This window comes from Podarcis vaucheri, assembly GCF_965113315.1.
Source record: "Podarcis vaucheri genome assembly, chromosome: 8".
Lineage (NCBI taxonomy): Eukaryota > Metazoa > Chordata > Lepidosauria > Squamata > Lacertidae > Podarcis > Podarcis vaucheri.
The window spans coordinates 16,052,283-16,072,210 of record NC_138766.1 but is presented as its reverse complement, the minus strand read 5'-3'; the positions used below and the strand labels follow the sequence as shown (position 1 = coordinate 16,072,210).

The window sequence follows — 19,928 nt, the reverse complement described above, 5'->3', positions numbered from 1 at the left end:
CCTGATGCTCCCCTGCCTGTAGGAGAGAGGCTAGCCATTGTGACCTCATCCTGATGCTCCCCTGCCTGTAGGAGAGAGGCTAGCCATTGTGACCTCATCCTGATGCTCCCCTGGCTGTAGGAGAGAGGCTAGCCATTGTGACCTCATCCTGATGCTCCCCTGCCTGTAGGAGAGAGGCTAGCCATTGTGACCTCATCCTGATGCTCCCCTGGCTGTAGGAGAGAGGCTAGTCATTGTGACCTCATCCTGATGCTCCCCTGCCTGTAGGAGAGAGGCTAGCCATTGTGACCTCATGCTGATGCGCCTCTTCCTGAAGGGGAGAAACTGGCCATTGTTGTCTAATTCTGATGCCGCCTGCTGCTAGAAGAGAAACCGGCCATTGTGACTTCCAAGGTCACTGTGACCTTCTGTTGAGGCTGCTTTCCAGAAGAGGAGAGCCTGGCTTCTGCGATCTTGTGCTGGCGCATTTTGTCTGAAGGAAAGAAACTGGTGATTGTAACCTAATGCTGAATTTCCTACCTCAAAAGCAGATGCTGGGTGTTGTGACCTTTCGCTGATGCGCCCTGCCTGGAAGGGAGAGGCCTTGACATTATGTCTTCACACGAATGCACCTTACAGACTCGCATGGCTTTGTACGGATTCTGCCCACCTGAAAAAGAGAGAAACTGAGCAACATGCCCTCCCACGATGGCTGTTGGTCCACATTCTCAATTGGGTATGCAGCAGGTCTCTGACAGAGGGCCCAACTCAGTCAAATTGGTCTCTGCTGTGACATAATTATTATCAAAGTGCTTGCTGAATAAGGCTTCTTAAGACTTAGAATCTCCTCTCCTGCCTGTAAAACAGCGTTTTTTGTTGGCTGATGTGTAAATGGAAAGTGTCACTTCACTATTGCAAATGTGCTCTTTATGTTTCCATGACTTTCTCAATGACAAAAATGATCTTCCCAATAATAATAATGTTGTCCACAATGTCAGTAAAAGCTGAATTTGCAATCCTCTTACGCCTAACTTTGGGTATGATGAGATCAGACAGCCATTTGCCAACTGTTGTCACTCTAAAGCTCTTTTAAAATAAACTTCAAAGAGGAGGTGTTGGTTCTGAGAAAGCAAATCACAGAGGTGGATGATGCATAGCTAATTTTTCCCCTGCTGCTGTTTCAAGTACAACTGAGTAATAGACCAGGTAATTCTGAAACTGTCTCCTTTTGATAACTCAGGTGTCATAATTTCTGGACATACATTAAAACCAGCTCAAAAGTTGACACGGTGTGTCTAGGTACATCTGCTTTTGACAAGCTAAGCTGCACCTCGACCTGTCAAAGTAGCCACAAAGTCATTCTCTCTCTCTCTGAAACAAACTTTATTAGATTTCTGTCCAAAGAAAGACTGGTGAGGATGAAACAATTTTTGAAAAGAAAAATAAGGTTACCTTCCTCTTTTATAAACAGCTAGATATCAAGAATAAACTTTGCATGCATGATGAATGTTGGGTACTGAAGAATCCAGGACATAGAAAGAAATCCATGGTGCCAACCTGGTGTTCCTACGAGTTGTGCATCCATACAGCCCCAAACTCACTGCTACCCTGCCCCACCCCCATCCAGGTAAGCTGTAGTGACACCAGTGTCAGGAAGACAGCTCCACCCTACCCCACCCTTAACTTCTGCTTGGTCCAGTAAAAAGAGAGAAAGCAGGGACAGAGCTTCACAGAAAGGCTCCTAATTAGAGGGGTAGGAAAAGAAGCATCTAAGGACAGAATAATAGAGATTTTGTTTCCAAGTGAATTTTTATTGTTTTCCTTACATATTCTTTTCCAACAAATTGTAATAGCACCATACACAGAATAATAGAGATTTCAGATGTAAGTTGGAGAGAGGGTGGGTGGGAGGAAGGGGAAGAGAGGGAGATCAAGTGTATCAAAGGCAGTAGAGAGGTCAAGGAGAATGAGGGCCAAGCAACTGATTTCATGGAGGAAGACCCACCAGAAATGAGCTGCTGTTCTCATTAGGTGTCAGGGACCGTGCTGAGGAGGGCTGCACTGCGGTTGAATGGTGGGAGACTTCCCCTCCCCCCCTGCTCCTGAGCAGGATCCTGAATTTTCCCAGGAGCAGCGGGACAGTATAGATTTGGAACAGTGGTTTGCAGAGGGACATAGTTCAGAAGACAGAAGTTGGGAAGAAGTGGGCGGTAAACAGCTAGGAGAAGAAGAACTGGGAGAGAGTTAGCAGACTCACTTTTGCTGGAAAGTGTCCATCCGCTCAGCCCAAGGTCAAGGAGAGCAGATAAGGTGGCAGCACAGAAAGCACAGTGGTTGCGAGATCAGGTTGCAAGATGCGGAAGTGACGTGGGTGACAAGGGAGGAAGTGGGTGAAATCCTTAATTGGGAGCACCTTCATTCCTAGGAATGGTTTCTTTGTTCTCTTGCTGTGATCATTACAATCTCTAACTGGTAAGAGACTCCTTTCACTTTGTTCTGTTTATGTACTGCCAAGGGGGGAGGGGAGCTGAGTCCCTGAAAGTCTATGAGTTTGTATTTTTGCTAATAAAGAGTTAACTCTAACTGTGGACTGTGTGATTACTGATTGGCATGCTCTGTGACATCAATTAGCAGTGTCTCTCCAAGGTTTCGGACAATGAACATTTTCAGCCCTGCCGGGAGATGCTAGGAACCTTCTGCATGCAAAGCACTCAGCCCTTGCCCAGTTTTGAGAAGACTCTCTTTCATTCATACTTCTGGAAGGGAGGCACTCATGATCTGCCCCAGCAAAAGCGAGCTTTTAAAATGCTCTCTGTGTTTGGTTATTGTATTTGCAGAGAGCTATGCAGCCTCGTGAAATGGCCTCAATAGTTCACCTTAGCTGCAACGTGCATTTCCGAAACCAAAGCATATAACTAATTCAATAGGAAGCAAATGGGACTGAAGAAGTTTTAAGAAGCAAGTTATATACTGTTACAAAAGATATATTCAGCCGCTTGGCCACAGAAGTCAATAAAGCTATGATGAATTACAGCAGCTGAAGGTCTAACCTGTATAGCTTTATGTACTTTAGCTGTGGTATTTGAAATATGCCCTTTACATACTTGGGGTTTATTGAAAAATACACAATAATTTTCATAACCGCAGCTTGTAATTCTTAGGATTTTCATAGGACTTCTTTTTCCAGGATTTTGTTTGAAATGTATTTATTTTTCATCCCTGAGGGTCATGCTGGGAAAGTTAAAAGAAAAACAAGGCACCATTTGGCAGATACTATTCTTCGGTGCTGCAAAGCTGTTTGGTGGGGGAAAAGCAATTGAGAAAGTTGCACCTGAATTCAGTTTTTGCTACACACATTTGCTATACACATAATGAGCAATGTAAATAATAGGAATGTTTCTTCAACTATTGCTGGTTCACACATGCATGGTCATCATATATTGATTCTAATATCAAAAAATGTCATAGTATGGCTGGTCTGTCACAGTTGGAACATTCACAGCACCTGACACCACCCCAAACTTTTCAACTGAGTCAATTCATACCTCCAACTGCAAGGCTGAAATTACACATGACCCGAGCCATAGAATCATGGAGGAGACCTTGGAAGCCACCCAGCCCAGTGTAGGATCTGCAATGTAAGCCTTCCTCAACCTCATGTCCTACAGATGGTTTAGACTACAATTTCAGTCAACCCTACCCATAGGGATGTAATGATTCTTCAACATGAACTTCGTTGGACTGGTCATGTGGTGTGGATGCCTGATTATCATCTTCCAAGGCAACTATTCTATTCCAAACTTAAAAATGGAAAGTGTAATGCTGATGGTCAACAAAAGAAGTTTAAAGACTCTCTCAAGGCAAATCTAAAGAAATGTAGTATAAACACCAACAACTGGGAAACACTGGCCTGCGAGCGCTCCAATTGGAGAACAGCCTTTACCAAAGGTGTCATGGGCTTTGAAGACACTTGAACACAGGACAAAAGGGAGAAATGTGCTAAGAGAAAGACACGTTTGGCAAACACTCACCGTGATCAACCCCCGCCCGGAAACCTCTGTCCCCACTGTGGAAGGACGTGTGGATCCAGAATTGGCCTCCACAGTCACTTATGGACTCACTGTTAAAACCGTGTTCGTGGAAGATAACCTCACTTGGCCACGAGTGATTGCCAAAGAAGAGGAACCCATAGGCCATGCTGGCTAGGGCTGATGGGAGTTGTAGTCCAAAACATATGAAAGATACCAGGTCAAAGAGTGTTGAGCTATAGCATTCCTGACTGACAACCACCCAGCTTCTTGCCTTCAATGGAGGAGAGCTCACCACCTCGCCACCAATGGAGGAGAGTCTGACTGTGCCTCCTTCTTCTCAAAAAGTTCTCCTGGGCTATGATTCATAGACGCCAACTGTAACGGGCCCATGCCCCAATAAAATATTTGGACGAACACCCCCCCCAATATTGAGAACAATCAGGGGGCAGTCAAGGCTGTGTGTGGAGCTGCATGTGGTGTGGCTTCAGTAGCTGTTGGCTCCTCTTCATCCTGAGGGAAAGGAAGGGGGAAGCAGCCCCAGGCTGGTGGTGGTGGTAGGAAGAAGAGGCGGCGGCTAACCGCCAGAGAGGAGGGGCCAGCAGCCATTGTAGCCATGCTGCTGCTGCCTTTGGCTCCACCCCTTGGCTCCTCCCAGCATCCCATCATGCATGTGTCATTGTCCCCCCACCTTCTGCTCAAGATGGCCCCTCTGCTATGAATACCTTGCTGCACATTACAGTGCCTGAATCAGGGCCATGGTGTGTGCTGCTGTTAAAGTGACCAGACTAGGCATTTTCAGCTTACCACCATCGTAACAACTTTTCGCTAAGAAAGAAGAATAAATCAGTTCTCAGGCTGGAGGGGAAGTGACCCTCTCACTATAGTCGCGACTACCCACCCATCACATTTTAGGACATGAGAACTGCAAAAGACAGATTTGCAAAACACATTTCCTAGGGTTGCCATGTTTCAAAAAGGGAAAATCAGAACACCCCAGAAGTTTTTAAAGGAAGGCCCCAATTCCCCCCCCCCCCGGAAAACCCGAAGAAATCGAAACATGATTTTTTGATTGACTTGCCTAAGATCCAGGACAAAGCACCGCATTTTGGAAATTCCCCCCAGACATTAATTACACCTTTGAAATCCCAGTAATGTCTCGGAAAATCCAGACGTATGGCAGCCCTACGTTTCCTACAGTGTTCAGCGCTAAAGATACTTCGGAAAGGAAGAGACTGAATCCATTTGCAGCTTGATGAACTCTGTTGTCACCTTGTGGCAAGCTCTGCTTCAGCATGGAGAGCTTCATCTTGACACATCATCTAGGCACATTACATCTTGGAAGACGGGGAGGAAACCCCACCATTTTATCAGCTTCATGCTGATATGGTTATTTAACAGAGGCTTCAGACTTATTTAAAATGATGCATTTACTGCCCTTGACATGGGATAAGTTGCGACTGCTATGGAACCTGATGCAAAAAATGTTTAAAGAGAATGTCAGCAGTGGCTGCCATCAGAAGTCTTGCTAAAAGGTGAGCTGCAGAAGACTGATTTTTCAAATAGGGTTTACTCCCCCCCCCAATTTTTTTTAATTGGTTTTCACAATATTATAAACAAACAAACACACAAACACACAAGACAAACAAACATAACTGTCAGGGTTACTTCCAGATCCGAGCTCACAGAGGATCACGCTAGCCAGCGATCGTTAAATAAAAGTCTTTATTGAATTACAGCCTCCATTCTCGAGCTGCTGCGTGCAACCCTACGTCTTATGCTTAGATCGGCGAAGCTCCGTCTGAGTCTCCGCCCCTTGCGCACCAACTTAATATCCTAGCCCTGCTCCACCTTTTCCGCCTGACAGTTCTCCTCTGGGTCCCTCTGCCCCCCTGGGTCTCTTCCTTCCGGGATTCTTCTGACGCTGACCCCCCTGACTCTCCTGTCTCCTTGCGCCGGGCTTTAGGACCTGGCTCCCTTTCCGGGCTGCCTACTGCGCCACCTTCCTGTGCATTTGAACTTGGCGCGCGCGCCCAACCTTCCACTTTCCGTCTAACCGTCACTTCGCTCCCCGATGAAGGTGTGGCCACTCCTGACTCGTGCCCTCCCTCCTGTAGCGAGCTGCCAGCGCTTGATCCCTGGCGCTCTTCCTCTTTCCTACTCTCTGGCGGTGACGCTGGTCCCGATTTCCAACTGCTCTCCTCTGAGTCCCCTCTGGCTCTATCTTCCTGGGGTGTCCCCCTAGTCTCCCCCCTTGCCCTGGCCACTGGTGCTCCTTTTTGTGAATCTTCTGATTCACTGGAAAGACTCGGAGATCTCGGGTCGTCGTCATCACTCATCCTTTCTTCTGCCTCCTCCCCCTCGCTCTCCGTTTCCTCCCTTGCCCTCGCCTCTGCTCCTGAACCCCTGACAATAACAAACATAAATCATAGCCTTATTGAAAATTACAGTTATTAACTTTGTTAAGTGACTTCCTCGCTTCCCCTTGGTTGAATTTCATTGCATGTCCTTTTAACGGTTTTCCAAATCCCAATTTTTATGAAATTTAACTTAAACATTAACATCCTTAAATCTTCACCTTATATAATTACACATATTAATTCATCACTTAACATAAATAAAATCCTAAGCCTATTAAGTATCTGCAAGCTATTTCTGGTTAATTTAACTTAACAAATTTAACTAAATCATTCAATTTATTCCATTCTTTCCTGATATTCCTTCTCCTTCTGGTCGGGGACTCTTCCGGTTAGGTCGGCTAGCTCCGAAAAATCCATCATCTTCATCTGCCATTCTTTCCAAATAGGGTTTACTTATTCATTAGGCTGATCAAATCAGGCTTTTCCAGAGCCGTCTAGTTAGTAAATGCAAAATGGCTAAGGGATACACATTTTAAGTTGCACAGTACACACAGAGCCTAGGACTTGCTGATCAGAAAGTCGGCGGTTCAAATCCCCACGACGGGGTGAGCTCCTGTTGCTCGGTCCCTGCTCCTGCCAACCTAGCAGTTCGAAAGCACGTCAAAGTGCAAGTGAATAAATAGGTACCGTTCTGGCGGGAAGGTAAACGGCGTTTCCGTGTGCTGTTCTGGTTCGCCAGAAGCAGCTTAGTCATGCTGGCCACATGACCCGGAAGCTGTACGCTGGCTCCCTCGGCCAATAAAGCGAGATGAGCGCCGCAACCCCAGAGTTGGCCACGACTGGACCTAATGGTCAGGGGTCCCTTTACCTTTACCTTTAGTACACACAAGGTGAATGATACGTGACTTTAGTTTGCTTGCTTCTTTATTTATTTATGGTTTCCCACCCTGCCCCCCCCCCCAAAGCATGCAAACAAAATCATAAACTAGCATTAGGATGTCAAAAGAACAGGAAAGTTATAACACCTTCCTATTTACAGATGGAACTGAAATCGCATCAGTTTCCGCATACGGCTCCTTCGTCGGCTAGAGGTAAAAAGTTAAAAGACCCCTGGACGGTTAAGTCCAGTCAAATATGACTATGGGATCGTGGAGCTCATCTTGCTTTTCAGGCTGAGGGAACCTGCGTTTGTCCACAGACAGTTTTCTCGGTCATGTGACTGGCGTGACTTAACCACTTCTGGTGCAACAGAACAACGTGACTAAAGCCAGAGCACACGTAAACACCGTTTACCTTCCTGCTGGAGTGGTACCTATTTATCTACTTGCACTGGCATGCTTTCGAACTGCTAGGTTGGCAGGAACTGGGACAGAGCAAAGAGATGTCACCCTGTCGCAAGGATTCAAACTGCCAACCTTCCAATCGGCAAGCCCCAGAGGCTTAGTGGTTTGAACCACAGCGCCACCCACATCCCTTTACCTCAACTAGAGGTATGCATCAACAAGCCTATTATCTATGCCTTTCTTTGTTCTCTATCATGACTAGTGTGGCTAATATTTAAAGGTAAAGGCAAATTTTTAGGAATTTAAAGAGATGGAAGAGAAATTCATACCTCCAGAAATCTGACCATGCAGACTTAAACACAGCTATGTCACTTAATTTTATGTCTCTAATTAAGTAATGTGTTCTAAAATGCATATATTATGGGACAACAACATAGAAAATGCACCATATTAAAGGAAAATATATGCATATTATGCAGAATTACCTGTACAAATCAAATGTGTGTATTAGAAATGCACACTAAAATGCTGGCAGATTTTCAGGAAGAAAGTTGTTATATATATGAACCACAAACTGTTATGGAATACAGCAAACTAAAGTTGAGGATGGAAAAATGAGAAACTGAGAGAAACCAGCTTTGACAGATTCATGCATCCCCATAGATTACAAAATAATAATAATAATAACATGAAGCCATGTACATTTTGAGCTGTATTCAGCTCTTCTCTTCTGGGATAATATGAAAAGTAAGCAATAACAAAAGAAGAATAAAAAGGGAAACGATACATTACAAAAGCTTTTCCTCTCAAATTGTCCACATTAGAGATTTTCTAGCAGGCAACGAAAGCCCCCCAAACATTCTACCAGAGCAACATTATATTTGCACAAGTGCATGGCAAGTTCCCACCTCCCCATCGGAAATAAAGACACAAGACACCAATATTTTAGGTTAATGGGCGAAAATAGGCCACAACTTTATTGATTACAGGAATTGAGCGGTATTGGCTTAGGCACTGGTCCTATCGACTAACTGGCTTCAGCCTGATTGCTTGAAGACCGGCAAGGGTTAACCGCCAGTAGGGGGAGTCTTGCTGATGCACATCAACTAGGAGCTCCCCCGGGGTCACCGCTCGGGGACGTGCCTTAGGTCCACACCTCCATAGGCTTCGGACAGGGCAACGCCCCCCGGAATCCTTTACCGGACTACCCTTCGATATGGGGGAAGGTGATGGTGCTTCCTCCCCCCCTCTCATCTGCATAACAATACCCTCACCTATCTCTAACCGCCAATGCCAAGGAAGTGATGATTTGCTACGAGGTAGGCGAAAAACCAAATGGCTGGTGCCAATTTGCCAAGTGGAAAAAATTCCTACCAGGCCCCTTGACGGCAACCAACCAAAGTCCATAGCAATGTCAGAGAGCCAAGCCTAAAGGGTGGGAGGGTAGGAAACCGGGGCAGCTGGAGTGAAGAAAGAGGGAAATCCTCGGCTGCGCCAGCCCTAAATAGTGTGGGCCACGCCTCCCAGGCCAGCTGATTGGCTGGCAAAGGAGATGACGCGTCCGAGGATTCCCCCAGTCTCGCAGGGGCTATAAGCCAGCCCCCGCACACGTGGGAAGGGCGTGAAGCCCACAACCCCATCTCCTCTCCAGCTCAGAAGTGGCTTTAACACGAACACCAGCCTTAAGATAAACAGAATGTGTTTCGTGAAATTTCCCAACTTTAAGTAGGAATGTTAAAATGCAGAACCGACAGCCAAAGTGGCTTTAAATAATTAACAGTGCAATGCTGAACATATTTACACAGATGCAAGACCTAGTGCATTCAATCTGACTTCTTTCTGAGTAGACATGCAGAGAATTGTGTTGTAAATCACTTTTCTTTCTCAAACAAAAGAGAGAACTTTGCCTGGAAAATGGGTATTCATTCCCAATCGAGCTAATGATGTAGTTAGGAAAGGGTGTTCCATTAACAGCTTCCCGGCAGACCAATTGTTCTCTGTCTCTCTCTCTCACTTTCAATAACACAATTTTTTGTTGAATAATTCTTAGGACTGCTTAGAAGTAATTGTGGTGGATGAATGAACACACTAAATGGAAACTGCATCACTTGTGCGCATTCAAGCTATCCTAGAATGGGTGCATCTTAAGAAGAGCTGCAGGGAAATGCTTCCGTGATAAGAGTGAATAGCAAAGGTAATAACACGATGAAATGCTGTACCTTGGAGGGGAATTATTCAATTTAAGCCTTTACATAGAATATTCTGGGTGCCCATCTGAATGACATAAGCTGTGCTGCCTTGTGTTATCAGGAGATAATGCGGTTGTGACAATTTGCTCAGTGGCAAGAATCCATTGCCTGGTTCCCACAGGCAAAATGGCATGCCGAGATGATCTCCCAGTGTTTAGGAAAGCAACGTGTACAGAATTAACTTTGGCTCTTGGGTTTCTGCAGATGGAAGAGTAAACTGCAAGTGCTTGACAGAGCACTGTCTAGACCTGAGTTTTTACCAGCAGTGTTATTAGCTGACATTCAGGCATATTCCTGAAAATAATTGTCCTGCCATAAAAGCCAACTTCCTTTTTTTGTTTAATCCCTCAATGGCTGCTTAAAATACCTAGAATTAAAAATGTAATAGCTGACCAGATTCTCCTTCTTCAGGTTGTCAGACTAATAACACTGCCAATAATAGCTCGGGTTTATATTTCAGAAATCGAAACCCTAACTTTACTACTCCAGGCGCTTCCTCCCAAAGTCGTCCCTAACAATCCCATCCAAAATGATGACCAGTGAGTTTGTGTTCTCCATATACTGAAACCCAAAGGCAAGATACAGTGGTACCTTGGGTTACAGATGCTGCAGGTTACGGACGCTTCAGGTTACAGACTCCGCTAGCCCAGAAATAGTACCTTGGATTAAGAACTTTGCTTCAGGATAACAACAGAAATCATGCTCTGGCAGTGCAGTGGCAGCGGGAGGCCCCATTAGCTAAAGTGGTGCTTCAGGTTAAGAAGAAGAAGAAGAAGAAAATTGGAAACAGAGTTGTTAGATCCAAAAATTAAGAATTTGTCAAGAATGTATAACTTGCTGTTGAAATGGAACACTCAGGGTGAAACGGTGAAATCTGCTATGATTAAATGGGCACAAGATGTTGGACATAACATAATGATGGCCAACTGGGAACAGTTATGGACCACAGGTATGAAATTCATGGCATGTAATGCCCTAAGAGAAAATTTAATGGAAATGATTTATAGGTGGTACATGACACCAGTCAAGCTTGCAAAACTTTACCATTTGCCCGATAATAAATGTTGGAAATGCAATGAGACTGAAGGTGGGCATGCCCAAGGATTAAGACATTCTGGGAGATGATTTATAATGAAATGAAAAATATATTTAAATATACTTTTCTGAAGAAACCAGAGGCCTTTCTCCTGGGCATGGTCGGCCAAATGGTGCCAAAGAAGGATAGAACTTTTTTTATGTATGCAACAACAGCAGCAAGAATACTTATCGTGAAGTATTGGAAGACACAAGATTTACCCACCTGGGAAGAATGGCAGATAAAGTTGATGGACTATATGGAACTGGCGGAAATGACTGGCAGAATCCGAGACCAGGGAGAAGAGTCAGTGGAAGAAGACTGGAAAAAGTTTAAAGACTATTTACAGAAATATTGTAAAATTAAGGAATGTTAGAAAAATGTTGGAATGAAGTTAAATGGCTTTAGTAGAAAAGTTATAAGGAACTAGGGATAAAATTAATAGAGTATTAAAGGAAAAAATAAGGTTAGAATGTGTTAAGATAATTATAGGATAGAAAACAGAGGAAGATGGAAAGGAATTGCTGAAACAATTAACAGAAGTGGAATACAAAAAGGGAGGTGTGAGGAGTTCGTTGAAATAAGTGAATGAAAGATAAGATATTGAAATTGTTTATTGTTGATTTGATGTTGTTTGATGTGTTTTTTGCTTTGTTTTGTTAATTTAATGTGTTAAGTGTTATGTAGTGTTCTGGTATTGTATAGTATTGTTTTTTCTTTTTCTTTCCCCCCTTCTTTTTGTAGTGTTTAAATTGTTGGAAAAGTAATAAATATTATTTTTAAAAGAAGAAGAAGAAGAAGAAGAAGAAGAAGAAGAAGAAGAAGAAGAGGAGGAGGAGGAGGAGGAGGAGTTTGGATTTGATATCCCGCTTTATCACTACCCTAGGGAGTCTCAAAGCGGCTAACATTCTCCTTTCCCTTCCTCCCCCACAACAAACACTCTGTGAGGTGAGTGGGGCTGAGAGACTTCAGAGAAGTGTGACTAGCCCAAGGTGACCCAGCAGTTGCATGTGGAGTAGCGGAGACGCGAACCCAGTTCACCAGATTACAAATCCACCGCTCTTAACCACTACACCACACTGGCTCCCAAGAACAGTTTCAGGTTAAGAACAGACCTCCGGAACGAATTAAGTTCTTAACCCAAGGTACCACTTTATACCCATTCTCAGCCAGTTAAGTACATGTGCACCATTGGTCAAATAATCAGTGACAGTGATGCTCAGCAGTTTCGAGGAGGAAGGCGTAGGTCTTGTCAAACAGTTACATAATGCTATGACAGATCATATAAATTAATTCATGCAGCCCAGCCCTTAATGACTCAACATGTTATAAATATTTTTGCAATGCTGGATATAACATTGCTACATGGGCAGCCCAGCTGCCTAGACAACCACTTTAAATGCGTCACAAGGTAATGCTGTTCTATTGAGATATCGTTCTCAGATGCTCTTCAAGCTGTGGCTCATCCAGCACTTGTCCTATCTTGGGATATGCTGAAGCCTAATGGATTAATTTAAGACTGGGATAAAGTAGGATGACAAATGGAGCCAGTGAACCACAATCTTTCACTCATGGAGGCATGATCTTTGCTTGCCCTGAGTTTGGGAAGAGATGTGTGGAAGAACCGTTTTTTCCAACCCCTCCAACAAACATATCTCTCTAACATGCTTAGCATTTAACCTAGTAGAGCATTGTGGAATTTTTAAAGGGCGTCTAGAAAGACTGGGGGCTCATTCATTCATTCATATCATTTAGTGTAGCTGAAACTATTCTTTAGCAAACACTTTGGGCAATTCTGAAGACTGGCTTTTTGTTTCAATGGGTTTGCCTGTTTCTTTGGATCCTCCTTTACTGTCACTTGGCCAAATCGATGCCATCTGATAGGCTGAACAGATTATGACCCTTGACTGGGTGAGAGCCCCGTGTGACTAATTTAGGGAGGAGAAGCAGAGGGCAGTATACAAGCCGTATTGGCTGTGGCTTTTGCGCGCACCCACCCACCCACCCACGCAATAGATTTGGAACCGCTTAGTTAAATGTTTCCACTTCTGCCTTTCTTTATAACACGGGATTTCAAATGAATGTTGTGAGCATATCTGAAAGTTTTAAGAACATTCTAGATGGAATAAGTCTAAGGAGTGTGCAATTCACTTGTTTTTCATATATCGTGAATAAAGCATCACATACTATCTATCTTTCTATATCTATCTATCTATCTATCTATCTATCTATCTATCTATCTATCTATCATCTATCTATCATCTTCTAGGGCTACTTGTGTGAAGTGCCTTTTGTACACTTCTGCCTTATCTGAGAGCTGGTTCTCCATGAAACTGGAGAACTGCAAGCACAGTTGTTCTTAGCAGGATAATGATGATTTATTCGATTTGTGCATCGCCTACACAGAAGCCTCTAGGCGACATACAAATAAGAAATATGATTTAAAACACACAAATACAATTACATCTCATATAAAAACATCAATGACCCACCCATCCATTACACAAAACAATAGATTGGGGGAGGGAATGCTTCCCTGTACTAGAAACAACAATAGCAACCACGATAAAACTGTCATTGAGAGGGAGATGTTAGCTGTAAACCCTAAAATCCTTCCCCCTGTGAAAACTGAAAATTACTAACACACACACACACACACACACACACACACACACACTTGTATGGGGTGTGTGGACTGTCTCTGCATAGCGCTGAAAGGATTGTACAGAAGATACCAAGTAAATTTCCCTGGGGGAGAGTATTGCATAGGCAGGGAGCCACCCCTTTTTCTTGTTGACACATTTCACATTTGTGACAGAGGAGGCACTGTGAGAAGGGCTCTGTAGATGATCTTAAGGCCTGGGTAGTCAAGTAATACTTACAATGAATTATGTATTTTATGGATTGTTTAATATATTTATAGTGTAACCTGCCCTGGGGTCATAAAATACAAATGGTGGAATTTAAGCATACTACTACTACTACTACTACTACTAATAATAATAATAATAATAATAAACAATTGATTTTCATTCAGGTAAAGTAAAGGGACCCATGACCATTAGGTCCAGTCATGACCGACTCTGGGGTTGCAGTGCTCATCTCGCTTTATTGGCCGAGGGAACCGGCGTACAGCTTCCGGGTCATGTTGCCAACATGACTAAGTCACATCTGGTGAACCAGAGCAGCACATGGAAACACTGTTTACCTTCCCACCAGAGCGGTACCTATTTATCTACTTGCACTTTGACGTGCTTTCGAACTGCTAGGTTGGCAGGAGCTGGGACTGAGCAATGGGAGCTCACCCCATCGCGGGGATTTGAACCGCTGACCTTCTGATCGGGCAAGTCCTAGGCTCTGTGGTTTAACCCGCAGTGCCACCCGCATACTGGGGTCCAAATCCTATAATGTTTTATAGGTTACAGACAACACTTTGCATTGGGCCTGAAAACACACTGGCAGCCAGTGAAAACACCTGCCATAATATGTTCAAAATTCAGGGTCCCATGAGTAAAAATGCTGCCATTTGGAGCGGCCTGGTGGACTTAATTCAGCTCATACGTTGGATGTTGCCCATCCCTGCACTGTAGAATGCATTGACTCTCCATAGTGACTTTAGATATTATCTTACATCTAAATGGGAATCAATGCAGGAATCCAAAACCCGCAGCCTCCCATGCCAAGATACGCTGGCAAATTAAAATAGCTGAACAGAAATGGATGGACCTAAGAGTTATTGGTCTGCTTAATATGCTCATCTCTCTAATGACCTCAACAAATATAATGGATCTAGGATCTGATATGTTTTTGCCGCTTGTCTCTTTAGATTTAATAGTCAGTTGATCAGGAGAAGAATAGAGAGAATGCACAATGAAAGTCAATCAAAGCTAATCAAACAGCCTTTAAAAAATCTATTCAGTTGCTTCTTTTGAAACTTCCTAGCTGCTGCCAAGGAAGCAGAACATAGCCAAGACATCATAAACACGGCTTTATTCACATCCATCTCATGAAGACCTAGCCAACTCCTGTTGCAACCAGGAGCTGAAAGGGTTTTCTGCCAGCTCAGAATCATCACACACTTTGCAGTTCTGCTTAACATGTTATGAATTTTCTTCATGGAAAGTGCTGCTGTGTAGCACCTGTCGAATGTATGAAGAAGTGCTTATCAGATACCAGGATGACACTGGCTACTATAATGGAAAAGGCTCTACACCATGCTCCCTGTGATCTAATCACAATAAACAGCATAATGTAGAACAAGGCTCCTCCAAATCATTTTATCATGGAGACTCAACTCCAGGCCCTATGAGATAGTACTCCTTATCCAAACCATTTCAATATAGTCTGTGGTACAGAGCGGTCACTGAAATTTCCTTGAATGGTAGGCAGCCTGCACTGGGGGAAGTGAGACCCACATTCATGTCAGTGGTTTGGTCCTATCTTCCAGTGGTTATTATGTTCCTATAGGGTAGCGCTGTGGTCTAAACCACTGAGCCTCTTGGGTTTTTGATTGTAAGGCTGGCAGTTCAAATCTGTGTGATGGGGTGAGCTCCCATTGCTCTGTCCCAGCTCCTGCCAACCTAGCAGTTCGAAAGCATACCAACACAAGTAGATAAATAGGTACCACTGTGGCAGAAGGGTAAACGGTGTTTCCATGCACTCATCACTGTGTCCCGTTGCACCGGAAGTGGTTTCGTCATGCTGGCCACATGACCTATAAAAGCTGTCTGCAGACAAACGCTGGATCCCTTGGCCTGAAAGCAGAGATGAGCACCGCACCCCATAGTCAATTTCAACTGGACTTAACTGTCCAGGGATCCTTTACTTTTACCTATTATGTTCCTATCTGCTCAAAGATTGGTTCCAGAACAGCATGGTACCCATGGCAATTGTGTTCTGAGATAAAGCTGAGCTCTAAATTTAAATGCTGGGATACTTGTTAGGAATTTGCAGGGAGATGGTATCAATCAATATGAGATCTCGTGCCAGCAGTGTTTTGAGTGTTGGCTCAGAAGCAAAGGCCTGTGTTTTGATTGCCTTGTGGTGGAGTTTATGTATAGTGCTTAATGTGGCTGGTTGGTTTATTGGCATTTAGTGTGGGCAGGTAAGAGGTTTAGATAATGGTCAGCAGTCTGAGGTGTGTTGGGTAGACCTTACTCTACTAACCAACCCCTATTGTTGACCGGCTGAGGAAGGGGATGCTTGGTGTGATGATCTTGGAACCTGTCAGGTGCCAGCTGATGATCATTGAGTACCAGGTTGGGGTGGGGCTGGGGCTGGCACCTGTCAGGTCCAACACCTATGAGAAAATGGTTTTGCCTCCCTTCACAATAGCTTGGATGAAGGAGGCACTAGATTTTGTTTGGCTTTGCGCATGTTGTCTTTGTTGTATTTTCATAAATATGTCCTTTGACCATAGCCATGTGTAGAGTCTTTATCCTGGGTATGGGGCAAATCAAAGCTACCGAGCAGCAATTTTGATGGTTAAAAATGAATAAATAAAAAGGGTGTATTATGTTCTGTTTCAAAGGGGCCAAGTATTGGTGGTGGGAGGAACTTTGTGATAGCTGCCTGGAAAGACAGACCATATAGAAAAGTTAAAGAAAATGATCCAGGAAACTCATATGTGACTTAAGGGTGGGATCAACAAAGCCAGGTTGGTTTAACCAAGCAGCTATCCTGAACTATTATATGTAATTGGAGTCTCACCATTTGGGATTAGGATTGCAGCAAGCACAGTAATTTCTCAAATGAATATCTCTCTCTATATATATTTTTCAAAAAATCGATGGCATAAATAATGGGGGGACGTATTGGCTTCACATAAGCATATGTTACTGAGCACAAAAGCTTTAATCAGGAAATGATGGATAACCATATTTAAGCAGAGTATTAGCCTAATGACGTATGAAAGTGTAGTGTAGTTAAGTTATATTCAAATTTATTCTTTTAAAAGTCCTTGCTTTTTCAAGTCACGATCACTTCATCCTTGTCCCCATGGATTAGTTCTCACCGTTAAACTAGCATTTGGCTTGCTCCATTTGAGACTGCAGGTGGGAGATGACATATTTGAATCTGAGTCACTAAGTGCAGGCTGAAGTGGTTCAGTCATATAACCATAAAACTAGGCATATAGGAGTTAGTAATCTGGTTTGGATGTCTTCCATTAGATGCATAGATTCTGAATCATTAGTCTTATCCGCAAGCACTGATATTTTCCGTTATATATGAAATAACCTTAGTTCTGAACTTTGAGTTAGCATTTTATCAAGATTCGCATGAGCTATTTAAGGGTATTAATAACACCCAGTTTACTATACAGTAGTACCTTGGGTTAAGAATTTAATTCGTTCTGGAGGTCCGTTCTTAACCTGAAACTGCTCTTAACCTGAGGTTCTGCTTTAGCTAATGGGGCCTCCTGCTGCCGCTGCCGCACGATTTCTATTCTCATCCTGAAGCAAAGTTCTTAACCCGAGGTAATATTTCTGGGTTAGCGGAGTCTGTAACCTAAAGCATCTGTAACCTGAATCATCTGTAACCCGAGGTACCACTGTAATGGTAAACGCTTATAGCTTGGTCCCGAACTGAAGATAATGCCAATTATAGAAATCAGAGTGTATTTTGTCTTGATCCAAGTGAAGTATGACCCATTTAAGAGTAGAAGTATCTACATAATTTGCATATCAAAACTGTGCTAAGTATTCTTCAGTTTAAACGCTGGGTAGAAACTAGCAATTTCATTGGGGTAGCACACTGTCCCCTATAACTAAGATTGTGTGAATTTTGCACAATTTATTTTTTTCTCTCTTTCAGGTCAGCTTGTTTCTTCTCTCTTCCTGGATTAGTCATATGAGTCAAAGATCATCCAGTGGACATGATGACATCACAGCACCATTGGGTAGTGAGAGGTTGGCTGCAGAACATTTTGCTTCAGATGACTCAAGGAAATGGTTCATAAAAGCTGTTCATAAAATACAATTCCATAAAAGCTGTTCTTAAAATATGACCCCAAAGGTTTTCCTAACTGCTGATTTTTGAAATTATTAAATAGAACAGACACATTTTCTTCCAGTAGGGTCTGTAAGACAGGAGTGTGACCCCCTAATGATGATGAACTACCACAATCCCTGACCATTAGCTGGTGTTTATGGTAAGGTAAAGGTAAAGGGACCCTGACCATTAGGTCCAGTCATGACTGACTCTGGGGTTGTGGGGCTCATCTCGCTTTACTGGCCGAGGGAGCCAGCGTACAGCTTCTGGGTCATGTGGCCAGCATGACTAAGCCACTTCTGGCGAACCAGAGCAGCACACGGAAACACCATTTACCTTCCCGCCAGAGTGGTACCTATTTATCTACTTGCACTTTGACGTGCTTTCGAACTGCTAGGTTGGCAGGAGCAAGGACCGAGGAACGGGAGCTCACCCTGTCGTGGGGATTCAAATCACCGACCTTCTGATTGGCAAGTCCCAGGCTCTGTGGTTTAACCCACAGCACCACCCGCACCCTGGTGTTTATGGTAGGAGGAGTCTAATAACTTCTGAAGAGCCACATGTTCTCTACCCGGCTCTAAGAGAATTGCATGTCAAGGCCCCAAGCCAGCCCTCCATAAGAAATAAATTCACATTGACACAGAATTTTGGTTTAGGGTTAATGGGCAAAATTTAGGCCACAACTTTATTGATTACAGCAAATGTGAGTGGTATTGTCTTAGGCATTGGCAATAGACTATATCTGACTCCTGCTCACCTTGCAGGGAGTAATAAAAGGGTAAACCACCAAAAGAGGTAGCCACATAGGGGGAACCTGCCTGCAGCTCTCCTCGGTATTCCCAGAGGTCTGGCATGGCCCTAGCCCCTCAAGCAGACTTCAGACAGGATCCAGGCCCCGGATTCCTTTAACAGAATACCCTTGGACGTAGAGGGGCAGGCGATGGCCGACTTGCTCTCCCCCACAATGCCTAACCGCCAAACCTTACAAAGTTGTGCCGATTGCTAAGAGGTAGGCGAAAATCCAGTGGCCAATGCCTGTGATGGCCTGGGAATCGGATTCAGAGGCTGAACCTGAGGAATCCCAGCCTGCACAGGATTCCCTGCCTCCAGAACCAGCTGGGCCAGGGCTGAGGCATGAGCCTGGCTGGATCCTCAGGTGCAGGCATCATCTGAGTCTGCTCTGGCTCCTGAGGGGATGGAGGACCCATTGCCTGCAGGTGCTCCACTCTCAGCCCCGTCAGAGGAAGCTGAGGTTGCCTCTGGGTCTGTAACCCTCCAGCCTCTCCTGAGCTGCAGAGGCTCAGGGCAGAGAGGCGGAGGGAACTAAGTTCCCGCAGGAGGAGTGCTCGCCTCCAGGCCAGGAGAGGCGAGTCACCTGTGGACCGGGGCTGCCCTATGCCTCGGGGCAGATAAAAGCCAGCCAGTCCCAGTCCCAAGTTGCGGGAGCAACATTGTTGGTAGCCTGTTCCTGCCGGCACCCTGTCCTGCTCTTCTGCCGGAGCTCCTGACCTCACCCAACTCCCTGCCTTGGACCCAGCTTCAGATTTGATGGACTGCCTCCATACTGCACCCTCGACCTCGGACTGGACTCGGACCTCGCCTCTCGGTTAGCCCCCGGGACCAGCACATGTCAATCTGCCAAATGGAAAAATTCCTACCCATCCCCCATCCCAAGACAGGCGACCAACCAAAGTCCAAAGCAAGGCCCGAGGAGACCTAAAATAAAAGGGCGGGTGCGCCCGGGTGTTTGGCAGCGCAAAGCAGATGCACAGCACACGACACGCTGCCGCTTATATACCTCCCCACGATCACCCCACTCAAAGTGATTGGCCAAGGAGGCCTGGGGTGATCGTGATGCCACCGCAGCATGGAAAGCCTCATTCCACCCACGCTGGGGTGGAGCGTGGAGCTGTGTTGAGGGCCTGCCCGCAACCTGGACCATCGTTTAAGATGATCCAACTTGC

At 44.6% G+C, this 19,928-nt stretch overlaps 1 long non-coding RNA gene across 2 annotated transcripts; it reads left to right on the top strand.

Moving 5' to 3' along the window:
- Positions 1 to 324: 324 nt before the first annotated feature.
- Positions 325 to 17,952, top strand: LOC309538913. Of its 2 annotated transcripts, XR_014222491.1 has the most exons (4): positions 325 to 489; positions 1,451 to 1,606; positions 9,701 to 9,844; positions 17,788 to 17,952. It is a non-coding gene; the product is annotated as an uncharacterized lncRNA (long non-coding RNA). The 2 variants fall into 2 exon arrangements; XR_014222492.1 differs by lacking the exons at positions 325 to 489; positions 1,451 to 1,606; positions 9,701 to 9,844 and adding an exon at positions 15,908 to 16,078.
- The last annotated feature ends 1,976 nt before the right edge of the window (positions 17,953 to 19,928 follow it).